Genomic DNA, 12,758 nt, shown 5'->3' with positions numbered 1-12,758 from the left:
GGCAAATAGGCCATAATAAAAACAATAACATGGAATCTCAAAAATCTCAAAAAGAGAGTGCTTCATTTTTCATAATTGTAACAGATAAACACAAGAAGAGCACTATACAACAAACAATCTCTACAAATATAGCCTAAAGCGAGAGAGATACATGAAAAATACTGCATTTATTTGACATTATTGTTGAGTACAAAACAAACAATAGCCTAGTTTCTGTCAACTTGAGACCTCAATGAATTATATTTCTCAGAACTGTGTCAAGTTGTAGTTGGTTGTTATGGCCACAGAGTGGTAGTCTAACACCATTCCTAAACCAGCAGATCTCTGAAGGGCTTTGGCCGTTATCTGACAAGTACAGTAGATGGGGCTGTATCATCACAATGGAAGAGCTGAGAGAGAGAAACTGCCTGACAAATGTATGACCATATTAGAGACACATATTTCCCTCAGATTACACAGATACACAAAGAATTCAAAAACAAAGCCGATGTTGATAAACTCCCATATCTACTGGGTGAAATACCACAGTGTGACATCACAGCAGCAACATTTGTGACCTGTTGCCACAAGATAAGGTCAACCAGTGAAGAACAAACACCATTGTAAATTAAACACATATTTATGTTTATTTATTTTCCCTTATGTACTTTAACCATTTGTACATTGTTACAAACTGTATTTAAACAATATGACATTTGTAATGTTTTTGTTATTATTGAACTTCTATTAATTGTTATTATTTATTTCACATTTGTATTATCTACTTCACTTGCTTTGGCAATGTTAACATATGTTTCCCATGCCAATAAAGCCACTTGAATTGAGAGAGAGAGAGAGAGAGAGAGAGAGAGAGAGAGAGAGAGAGAGAGAGAGAGAATAATAAATAAATCCCTTGAATTGAATTGAGAGCGGTTTCCATGTGGATAGAGAATGTGTATGGTGCTGCACAACGGTAGCCTGGCTGATGTAACCCATGTGGCTAAGAGCTGTGACTCACTAAGTCAGTGAGACTTAGAGAGCTGGTGTCAGCCAGGCTAACAGAATGGTGCTTACGGTGAGTAAATGTAGTAAAAAAAAACAAGTCAATTATTATTGTTCTAGTTGTGACACAAAGAGGAAGTGTTTTGATGGGTACTCAGAGTTGACCACTCAGTAATACCCCTATTCTCAGACTCCTCTCCTGGGAACAGATGTATAAGGGTTTATTTCTCTAAAACATCAAAGGGACATGGCCTTAGAACTGTACTCTTAACCTAAACAGAACTCACTCTCCATCGCACTCTTTTCCCCTCTCTCTGCCCCTGTTTACATTGCTAAAACAAGTGAAATTGGTAAACAAAAGTGAAATAAACAACATAAAATTACCAGTAGACATTACACTCACAGAAATTCCAAAGGAATAGAGATATTTCATATTATGTCTATATACAGTGTTGTAACACTGTGCAAATAGTTAAAGTACAAAAGGGAAAAGAAATAAACATAAATATGGGTTGAATTTATAATGGTGTTTGTTCTTTCATGGTTGCCCTTTTCTTGTGGCAACAGGTCATACATCTTGCTGCTGTGATGGCACACTGTGGTATTTCACCCAATACATACATGGGAGTTTATCAAAATTGGATTTGTTTTTGAAATCTTTGTGGGTCTGTGTAATCTAAAGGAAATATATGTCTTTAATATGGTAATATATTTGGCAGGAGGTTAGGAAGTGCAGCTCAGTTTCCACCTCATTTTGTGGGCAGTTTGCACATAGTCTGTCTTCTCTTTAGAGCCAGGTCTGCCTACGGCAGCCTCTCACAATAGCAAGGCTATGCTCACTGATCCTGTACATAGTCAAAGATTTCCTTAAGTTTGGGTCAGTCACGGTGGTCAGGTATTCTGTGCTGTGTACTCTCTGTTTAGGGCTAAATAACACTCTAGTTTGCTCTGATATTTTGTTAATTCTACCCAATGTGTGCAGTCCGCAAAGCATATCGCATGTACAGTAACAAACAGTTACAGTTGAATTCGGAAGTTAACATGCACTTAGGTTGGAGTCATTAAAAGTAGTTTTTCAACGACTCCACAAATTTCTTGTTAACAAAGTATCGTTTTGGCAAGTCGGTTAGGACATATGTGCATGACACAAGTCATTTTTCCAACAATTGTTTACAGACAGATTATTTCACTTATCATTCACTGTATCACAATTCCAGTGGGTCAGAAGTTTACATACACTAAGTTTTGACTGTGCCTTTAAACAGCTTGTAAAATTCCAGAAAATGACATCATGGCTTTAGAAGCTTCTGATAGGCTAATTGATATAATTTGAGTCAATTGGAGGTGTACCTGTGGATGTATTTCAAGACCTACCTTCAAACTCAGTGTCTCTTTGCTTGATATCATGTGAAAATCAAAAGAAATCACCCAAGACCTCAGAAAAAAAATTGTAGACCTCCAGAAGTCTGGTTCATCCTTGGAAGTAATTTCCAAAAGCCTGAAGGTACCACGTTCATCTGTACAAACAATAATACGCAAGTATAAACACCATGGAACCACTCAGCCGTCATACCGCTCAGGAAGGAGACGTGTTCTGTCTCCTAGAGATGAAAGTACTTTGGTGCAAAAAGTGAAAATCAATCCCAGAACAACAGCAAAGGACCTTGTGAAGATGCTGTAGGAAACAGGTACAAAAGTATCTATATCCATAGTAAAACGAGTCCTATATCGACATAACCTGAAAGGCCGCATAGCAAGGAAGAAGCCACCATAAAAAACTTTTACTTTTTGGAGAAATGTCCTCTGGTCTGATGAAAGAAAAATAGAACTGCTTGGCCATGATGACCATCGTTATGTTTGGGGGAAAAAGGGGGAGGCTTGCAAAGAACACCATCCCAACCGTGAAGCACGAGGGTGGCAGCAACATGTTGTGGTGGTGCTTTGTTGCAGTAGGGACTGCACTTCAAAAAATAGATGGCTTCACGAGGATGAAAAATTATGTCGATATATTGAAGCAACATCTCAAGACATCAGTCAGGAAGTTAAAGCTTGGTTGCAAATGGGTCTTCCAAATGAACAATGACCCCAAGCATACTTCCAAATGTGTGGCAAAATGGTATAAGGACAACAGTGTCAAGGTATTGGAGTGGCCATCACAAAGCCCAGACCTCAATCCTATAGAAAATTTGTTTCCAGAACTGAAAAAGCGTGTGCGAGCAAGGAGGCCTACAAACCTGACTCAGTTACACCAGCTCTGTCAGGAGGAATGGGCCAAAATTCACCCAACTTATTTTGGGAAGCTAAGCTAGCGTTTCACATCCCTTACACTCACCCCCCTTTTGACCTCCTCCTTTTTCCACAGCAACCAGTGATCCGGGTCAACAGCATCAATGAAACAGTATCGCTCCACAAAAGCCGCGGCCCTTGCAGAGCAAGGGGAACAACTACTTCAAGGTCTCAAAGCAAGTGACGTCACCGATTGAAACACTATTTAGCGCGCACCACCGCTAAATAAGCTAGCGTTTCACATCCGTTACACTACTACTACTACTATTGCTACTGCTACTACTGCTACTGCTGCTACTGCTACAGCTATTACTACTGCTGCTACTACTACTGCTACTACTATTACTACTACTGCTACTACTTCTACTATTACTATTACTATTGCTACTGCTACTACTAATACTGATACTACTACTGCTACAACTATTCTATTACTATTACTGTTACTATCGCTTCTGCTACTACGAATAATAATACTAACACTACTGCTACTGCTACTACTACTACTACTGCTACTAGGACTTGAGCCCTAGGAACATGCCTCAGGACTACCTGACCTGACGACTCCTTGCTGTCCCCAGTCCACCTGGTCGTGCTGCTGCTCCAGTTTCAACTGTTCTGCCTGCGGCTATGGAACCATGACCTGTTCACCGGACGTGCTACCTGTCCCAGACCTCCTCGGTAGAGATACTCTGAATGATTGGCTATGAAAAGCCAACTGACATTTACTCCTGAGGTACCGACCTATTGCACCCTCTACAACCACTGTGATTATTATTATTGGACCCTGCTGGTCATCTATGAACATTTGAACATCTTGGCCATGTTCTGTTATATTCTCCACCCGGCACAGCCAGAAGAAGACTGGCCACCCCTCATTGCCTGGTTTCTTCCTAGGTTCTGGCCTTTCTAGGGAGTTTTTCCTAGCCACCGTGCTTCTACACCTGCATTGCTTGCTGTTTGGGGCTTTAGGCTGGGTTTCTGTACAGCACTTTGTGACATCAGCTGATGTAAGATTGGCTTTATGAATACATTTGATTGATACAACTATTACTGCTATTACTACTGCTACTATTACTGCTACTATTACTACTACTACTGATACTACTACTATTACTACTGCTACTGCTACTATTACTACTACTACTGATACTACTATTATTACTACTGCTACTGCTACTGCTACTACTACCACTGCTACTATTACTATTACTATTACTGCTACAACTACTATTACTACTAATACTGATATTACTACTGCTACTGCTACTACTACTGCTACTATTACTACTGCTGCTACTATTACTACTGCTACTGCTACTATTACTACTAATACTGATATTACTATTGCTATTACTACTACTGCTACTGCTACTACTACTGCTACTATTACTACTGTTACTACTGCTACTGCTACTATTACTACTAATACTGATATTACTATTTCTATTACAACTACTGCTACTGCTACTATTACTACTACTGCATCTGCTACTACTACTACTGCTGCTACTACTACTATTACTACAACTGCTTCTGCTACTACTACTACTGCTGCTACTACTGCTACTACTACTACTACTTCTGCCTCAGCTACTACTGCTGCTACAATTACTACTACTAGTACTACTGCTACTACTGTTACTGTTACTACTGCTACTACTATTACTACTGCTACTACTATTACTACTGCTACTGCTACTGCTACTAGTACTCAGCCTGTGTGACTATGTGCTGACTCATTAACTGAACAGGAAGAATATAAATAGCACACATAGAACAGATCTACCACTTCTTAGACTTGCTTTCAATGAGAATGAAAGATCTATTCTATGCGAATTTGGTCGGTTTGCCCAGAAAGTTACATATTGCAGCTTTAATGTTTATTAACATTCCCCATGTTGACATGCAATCCCCATGGAAACCCTCAGGTACTTGCTAAAGCATTCTCCCTCCTTCTCCTTCTGCCCCCACACGTCCCCCATCACTACTCTCCTTCTGCCCCCACACGTCCCCCATCACTACTCTCCTTCTGCCCCCACACGTCCCCCATCACTACTCTCCTTCTGCCCCCACACGACCCCCATCACTACTCTCCTTCTGCCCCCACACGTCCCCCATCACTACTCTCCTTCTGCCCCACACGTCCCCCATCACTACTCTCCTTCTGCCCCACACGTCCCCCATCACTACTCTCCTTCTGCCTCCACACGTCCCCCATCACTACTCTCCTTCTGAACCCACACGTCCCCCATCACTACTCTCCTTCTGCCCCTACATCGTCCCCCATCATCACTACTCTCCTTCTGCCTCCACACGTCCCCCATCACTACCCCTTCTGCCCCCACACGTCCCCATCACTACTCTCCTTCTGCCTCCACACGTCCCCCATCACTACTCTCCTTCTGCCCCCACACGTCCCCATCACTACTCTCCTTCTGCCCCCACACGTCCCCATCACTACTCTCCTTCTCCCCACATCACGTCCCCCATCCCCCATCACTACTCTCCTTCTGCCCCCACACGTCCCCATCACTACTCTCCTTCTGCCCCACACGTCCCCCATCACTACTCTCCTTCTCCCCCACACGTCCCCCATCACTATCCTTCTGCCCCACACGTCCCCCATCACTACTCTCCTTCTGCCCCCACACGTCCCCATCACTACTCTCCTTCTCCCCCACACGTCCCTCCCCCATCACTACTCTCCTTCTGCCCCCCCACACGTCCCCCATCACTACTCTCCTTCTGCCCCCACACGTCCCCATCACTACTCTCCTTCTGCCCCCACACGTCCCCATCACTACTCTCCTTCTGCCCCCCACACGTCCCCCATCACTACTCTCCTTCTGCCCCCACACGTCCCCCATCTCTCCTTCTGCCCCCACACGTCCCCCATCACTACTCTCCTTCTGCCCCCACACGCCCCATCACTACTCTCCTTCTGCCCCCACACGTCCCCCATCACTACTCTCCTTCTGCCCCACACGTCCCCCATCACTACTCTCCTTCTGCCCCCACACGTCCCCATCACTACTCTCCTTCTGCCCCCACACGTCCCCCATCACTTACTCTCCTTCTGCCCCCACACGTCCCCCATCACTACTCTCCTTCTGCCCCCACACGTCCCCCATCACTACTCTCCTTCTGCCCCCACACGTCCCCCATCACTACTCTCCTTCTGCCCCCCACACGCCCCCATCACTACTCTCCTTCTCCCCCATCACTACTCTGCCCCCACACGTCCCCATCACTACTCTCCTTCTGCCCCCACACGTCCCCCATCACTACTCTCCTTCTGCCCCCACACGCCCCCATCACTACTCTCCTTCTGCCCCCACATCACTACTCTCCCTTCTGCCCCCCCCCCCATCACTACTCTCCTTCTGCCCCCACACGTCCCCCATCACTACTCTCCTTCTGCCCCCACACGTCCCCATCACTACTCTCCTTCTGCCCCCCACACGTCCCCCATCACTACTCTCCTTCTGCCCCCACACGTCCCCCATCACTACTCTCCTTCTGCCCCCACACGTCCCCCATCACTACTCTCCTTCTGCCCCCACACGTCCCCCATCACTACTCTCCTTCTGCCCCCACACGTCCCCCATCACTACTCTCCTTCTGCCCCACACGTCCCCCATCACTACTCTCCTTCTGCCCCCACACGTCCCCCATCACTACTCTCCTTCTGCCCCCACACGTCCCCCATCACTACTCTCCTTCTGCCCCACACGTCCCCCATCACTACTCTCCTTCTGCCCCCACACGCCCCCATCACTACTCTCCTTCTGCCCCACACCCCCCCATCACTACTCTCCTTCTGCCTCCACACACGTCCCCCATCACTACTCTCCTTCTGCCCCCACACGTCCCCATCATTACTCTCCTTCTGCCCCCACACGCCCCCATCACTACTCTCCTTCTGCCCCCCACACGTCCCCCATCACTACTCTCCTTCTGCCCCCACACGTCCCCCATCACTACTCCCCATCACTTCTCCCCCCACACGTCCCCCATCATTACTCTCCTTCTGCCCCCACACGTCCCCCATCACTACTCTCCTTCTGCCCCCACACGTCCCCCATCACTACTCTCCTTCTGCCCCCACACGTCCCCCATCACTACTCTCCTTCTGCCCCCACACGTCCCCCATCACTACTCTCCTTCTGCCCCCACACGTCCCCATCACTACTCTCCTTCTCCCCCACACGTCCCCCATCACTACTCTCCTTCTGCCCCCACACGTCCCCCATCACTACTCTCCTTCTGCCCCCACACGTCCCCCATCACTACTCTCCTTCTGCCCCCACACGCCCCCATCACTACTCTCCTTCTCCCCCACACGTCCCCCATCACTACTCTCCTTCTGCCCCCACACGCCCCCATCACTACTCTCCTTCTGCCCCCACACGTCCCCATCACTACTCTCCTTCTGCCCCCACACGTCCCCCATCACTACTCTCCTTCTCCCCCACATCACTACTCTCCTTCTCCCCCCCCCCCATCACTACTCTCCTTCTGCCCCCACATCACTACTCCCCCATCACTACTCTCCTTCTGCCCCCACACGTCCCCCATCACTACTCTCCTTCTGCCCCCATCACTACTCTCCTTCTGTCCCCCATCACTACTCTCCTTCTGCCTGCCCCCCACGTCCCCCATCACTACTCTCCTTCTGCCCCCACACGTCCCCATCACTACTCTCCTTCTGCCCCCATCACACCCCACGTCCCCCATCACTACTCTCCTTCTGCCCCCACACGTCCCCATCACTACTCTCCTTCTGCCCCCACACGTCCCCCATCACTACTCTCCTTCTGCCCCCACACGTCCCCCATCACTACTCTCCTTCTGCCCCCACACGTCCCCCATCACTACTCTCCTTCTGCCCCCACACGTCCCCCATCACTACTCTCCTTCTGCCCCCCACACGTCCCCCATCACTACTCTCCTTCTGCCCCCGCCCCCACACGTCCCCCATCACTACTCTCCTTCTCTGCCCCCCCCACACGTCCCCCCATCACTACTCTCCTCACTCTCCCCCCCACACGCCCCCATCACTACTCTCCTTCTGCCCCCCACGTCCCCCCATCACTACTCTCCTTCTCCCCCACACGCCCCCATCACTACTCTCCTTCTCCCCCCACGTCCCCATCATCACACGCCCCCATCACTCTCCTTCTGCCCCCACACGTCCCCCATCACTACTCTCCTTCTGCCCCCACACGTCCCCCATCACTACTCTCCTTCTCCCCCACACGTCCCCCATCACTACTCTCCTTCTGCCCCCACACGTCCCCCATCACTACTCTCCTTCTGCCCCCACACGTCCCCATCACTACTCTCCTTCTGCCCCCACACGTCCCCATCACTACTCTCCTTCTGCCCCCACACGTCCCCATCACTACTCTCCTTCTGCCCCCACACGCCCCCACAAGTCCCCCATCACTACTCTCCTTCTGCCCCCACACGTCCCCCATCACTACTCTCCTTCTGCCCCACACGTCCCCCATCACTACTCTCCTTCTGCCCCCACACGTCCCCCATCACTACTCTCCTTCTGCCTCCACACGTCCCCCATCACTACTCTCCTTCTGCCCCACACGTCCCCCATCACTACTCTCCTTCTAACCCCCCACACGTCCCCCATCACTACTCTCCTTCTGCCCCCACACGTCCCCCATCACTACTCTCCTTCTGCCCCCACACGTCCCCCATCACTACTCTCCTTCTGCCCCCACACGTCCCCCATCACTACTCTCCTTCTCCCCCCACACGTCCCCCATCACTATTCTCCTTCTGCCCCCACACGTCCCCCATCACTACTCTCCTTCTGCCCCCACACGTCCCCCATCACTACTCTCCTTCCCCCATCACTACTCTCCTCTGCCCCCACACGTCCCCCATCACTACTCTCCTTCTGCCCCCACATCGTCCCCCATCACTACTCTCCTTCTGCCCCCACACGTCCCCATCACTACTCTCCTTCTGCCCCCACACGTCCCCCATCACTACTCTCCTTCTGCCCCCACACGTCCCCATCACTACTCTCCTTCTGCCCCCACACGTCCCCATCACTACTCTCCTTCTGCCCCCACACGTCCCCCATCACTACTCTCCTTCTGCCCCCCACACGTCCCCATCACTACTCTCCTTCTAACCCCCACACGTCCCCCATCACTACTCTCCTTCTGCCCCCACACGTCCCCCATCACTACTCTCCTTCTGCCCCCCCACACGTCCCCCATCACTACTCTCCTTCTGCCCCCACACGTCCCCATCACTATTCTCCTTCTGCCCCCACACGTCCCCATCACTACTCTCCTTCCTGCCCCCACACGTCCCCCCCCATCCCCCATCACTACTCTCCTTCTGCCCCCACACGTCCCCCATCACTTTACTCTCCTTCTGCCCCCACACGTCCCCCCATCACTACTCTCCTTCTGCCCCCACACGTCCCCCATCACTACTCTCCTTCTGCCCCCACACGTCCCCCATCACCCCCTTCTGCCTCCACACGTCCCCCATCACTACTCTCCTTCTGCCCCCACACGTCCCCATCACTACTCTCCTTCTGCCCCCACACGTCCCCATCACTACTCTCCTTCTGCCCCCACACGTCCCCCATCACTACTCTCCTTCTGCCACGTCCCCCATCACTACTCTCCTTCTGCCCCACACGTCCCCCATCACTACTCTCCTTCTGCCCCCACACGTCCCCATCACTACTCTCCTTCTGCCCCCACACGTCCCCCATCACTACTCTCCTTCTGCCCCCACGTCCCCCATCACTACCCCCTGCCCCCATCACTACTCTCCTTCTGCCCCCACACGTCCCCTGCCCCCATCCCCACTACTCTCCTTCTGCCCCCACACGTCCCCCATCACTACTCTCCTTCTGCCCCAACACGCCCCCCCCCCCATCACTACTCTCCTTCTGCCCCATCACACCACGTCCCCATCACTACTCTCCTTCTGCCCCCACACGTCCCCCATCACTACTCTCCTTCTGCCCCCACACGTCCCCCATCACTACTCTCCTTCTGCCCCCACACGTCCCCCATCACTACTCTCCTTCTGCCCCCACACGTCCCCATCACTACTCTCCTTCTGCCCCCCACACGTCCCCCATCACTACTCTCCTTCTGCCCCACACGTCCCCCATCACTACTCTCCTTCTCCCCCCACACGTCCCCCATCACTACTCTCCTTCTGCCCCTGTCCCCCATCACTACTCTCCTTTCTGCCCCCCCCCCCATCACTACTCTCCTTCTGCCCCCATCACTACTCCCCCATCACTACTCTCCTTCTGCCCCCACACGTCCCCCATCACTACTCTCCTTCTGCCCCCACGTCCCCATCACTACTCTCCTTCTCCCCCACACGTCCCCATCACTACTCTCCTTCTGCCCCCACACGTCCCCCATCACTACTCTCCTTCTGCCCCCCACACGTCCCCCATCACTACTCTCCTTCTGCCCCCACACGTCCCCCATCACTACTCTCCTTCTGCCCCCACACGTCCCCCATCACTACTCTCCTTCTGCCCCCACACGTCCCCCATCACTACTCTCCTTCTGCCCCCACACGTCCCCCATCACTACTCTCCTTCTGCCTCCACACGTCCCCATCACTACTCTCCTTCTGCCCCCACGTCCGTCCCCCATCACTACTCTCCTTCTCCTTCTCCCACACGTCCCCCATCACTACTCTCCTTCTGCCCCCCACACGTCCCCCATCACTACTCTCCTTCTGCCCCCACACGTCCCCCATCACTACTCTCCTTCTGCCCCCACACGTCCCCCCATCACTACTCTCCTTCTGCCCCCATCACACGTCCCCCATCACTACTCTCCTTCTGCCCCCACACGTCCCCCATCACTACTCTCCTTCTCCCCCACACGTCCCCATCACTACTCTCCTTCTGCCCCCACACGTCCCCCATCACTACTCTCCTTCTGCCTCCACACGTCCCCCCACTACTCTCTCCTTCTGCCCCCACGTCCCCCATCACTACTCTCCTTCTCCCCCCACACGTCCCCCATCACTACTCTCCTTCTGCCCCCACACGTCCCCATCACTACTTCCTTCTGCCCCCACACGTCCCCATCACTACTCTCCTTCTGCCCCCACACGTCCCCCATCACTACTCTCCTTCTGCCCCACACGTCCCCCATCACTACTCTCCTTCTGCCCCACGTCCCCATCACTACTCTCCTTCTGCCCCCACACGTCCCCCATCACTACTCTCCTTCTGCCCCATCACACGTCCCCCATCACTACTCTCCTTCTGCCCCACACGTCCCCCATCACTACTCTCCTTCTGCCCCCACACGTCCCCCATCACTACTCTCCTTCTGCCCCACACGTCCCCCATCACTACTCTCCTTCTGCCCCCCACACGTCCCCCATCACTACTCTCCTTCTGCCCCCACACGTCCCCCATCACTACTCTCCTTCTGCCCCCACACGTCCCCCCATCACTACTCTCCTTCTGCCCCCACACGTCCCCCATCACTACTCTCCTTCTGCCCCCCACACGTCCCCATCACTACTCTCCTTCTGCCCCCACACGTCCCCCATCACTACTCTCCTTCTGCCCCCACACGTCCCCCATCACTACTCTCCTTCTGCCCCCACACGTCCCCCATCACTACTCTCCTTCTGCCCCCACACGCCCCCATCACTACTCTCCTTCTGCCCCCACACGTCCCCCATCATTACTCTCCTTCTGCCCCCACACGTCCCCCATCTCCTTCTGCTCACTACTCTCCTTCTGCCCCACACGTCCCCCATCACTACTCTCCTTCTGCCCCCACACGTCCCCCATCACTACTCTCCTTCTGCCCCACACGTCCCCCCATCACTACTCTCCTTCTGCCCCCCACGTCCCCATCACTATCTCCTTCTGCCCCCACACGTCCCCCATCACTACTCTCCTTCTGCCCCCACACGTCCCCCATCACTACTCTCCTTCTGCCCCCACACGTCCCCCATCACTACTCTCCTTCTGCCCCCACACGTCCCCCATCACTACTCTCCTTCTGCCCCCACACGTCCCCCATCACTACTCTCCTTCTGCCCCCACACGTCCCCCATCACTACTCTCCTTCTGCCCCACACGTCCCCCATCACTACTCTCCTTCTGCCCCCACACGTCCCCCATCACTACTCTCCTTCTGCCCCCACACGTCCCCCATCACTACTCTCCTTCTGCCCCCACACGTCCCCCATCACTACTCTCCTTCTGCCCCCACACGTCCCCCATCACTACTCTCCTTCTGCCCCCACGCCCCCATCACTACTCTCCTTCTCCCCCATCACTACTCTCCTTCTGCCCCCACACGTCCCCCATCACTACTCTCCTTCTGCCTCCACACGTCCCCCATCATTACTCTCCTTCCCCCACACGTCCCCCATCACTACTCTCCTTCTGCCCCCACACGTCCCCCATCACTACTCTCCTTCTGCCCCCACACGTCCCCCAT

The sequence above is a fragment of the Oncorhynchus nerka genome, linkage group LG4, assembly GCF_034236695.1.
Source record: "Oncorhynchus nerka isolate Pitt River linkage group LG4, Oner_Uvic_2.0, whole genome shotgun sequence".
In the NCBI taxonomy this organism is placed as follows: domain Eukaryota; kingdom Metazoa; phylum Chordata; class Actinopteri; order Salmoniformes; family Salmonidae; genus Oncorhynchus; species Oncorhynchus nerka.
Note: the sequence above shows the minus strand (reverse complement) of the source record.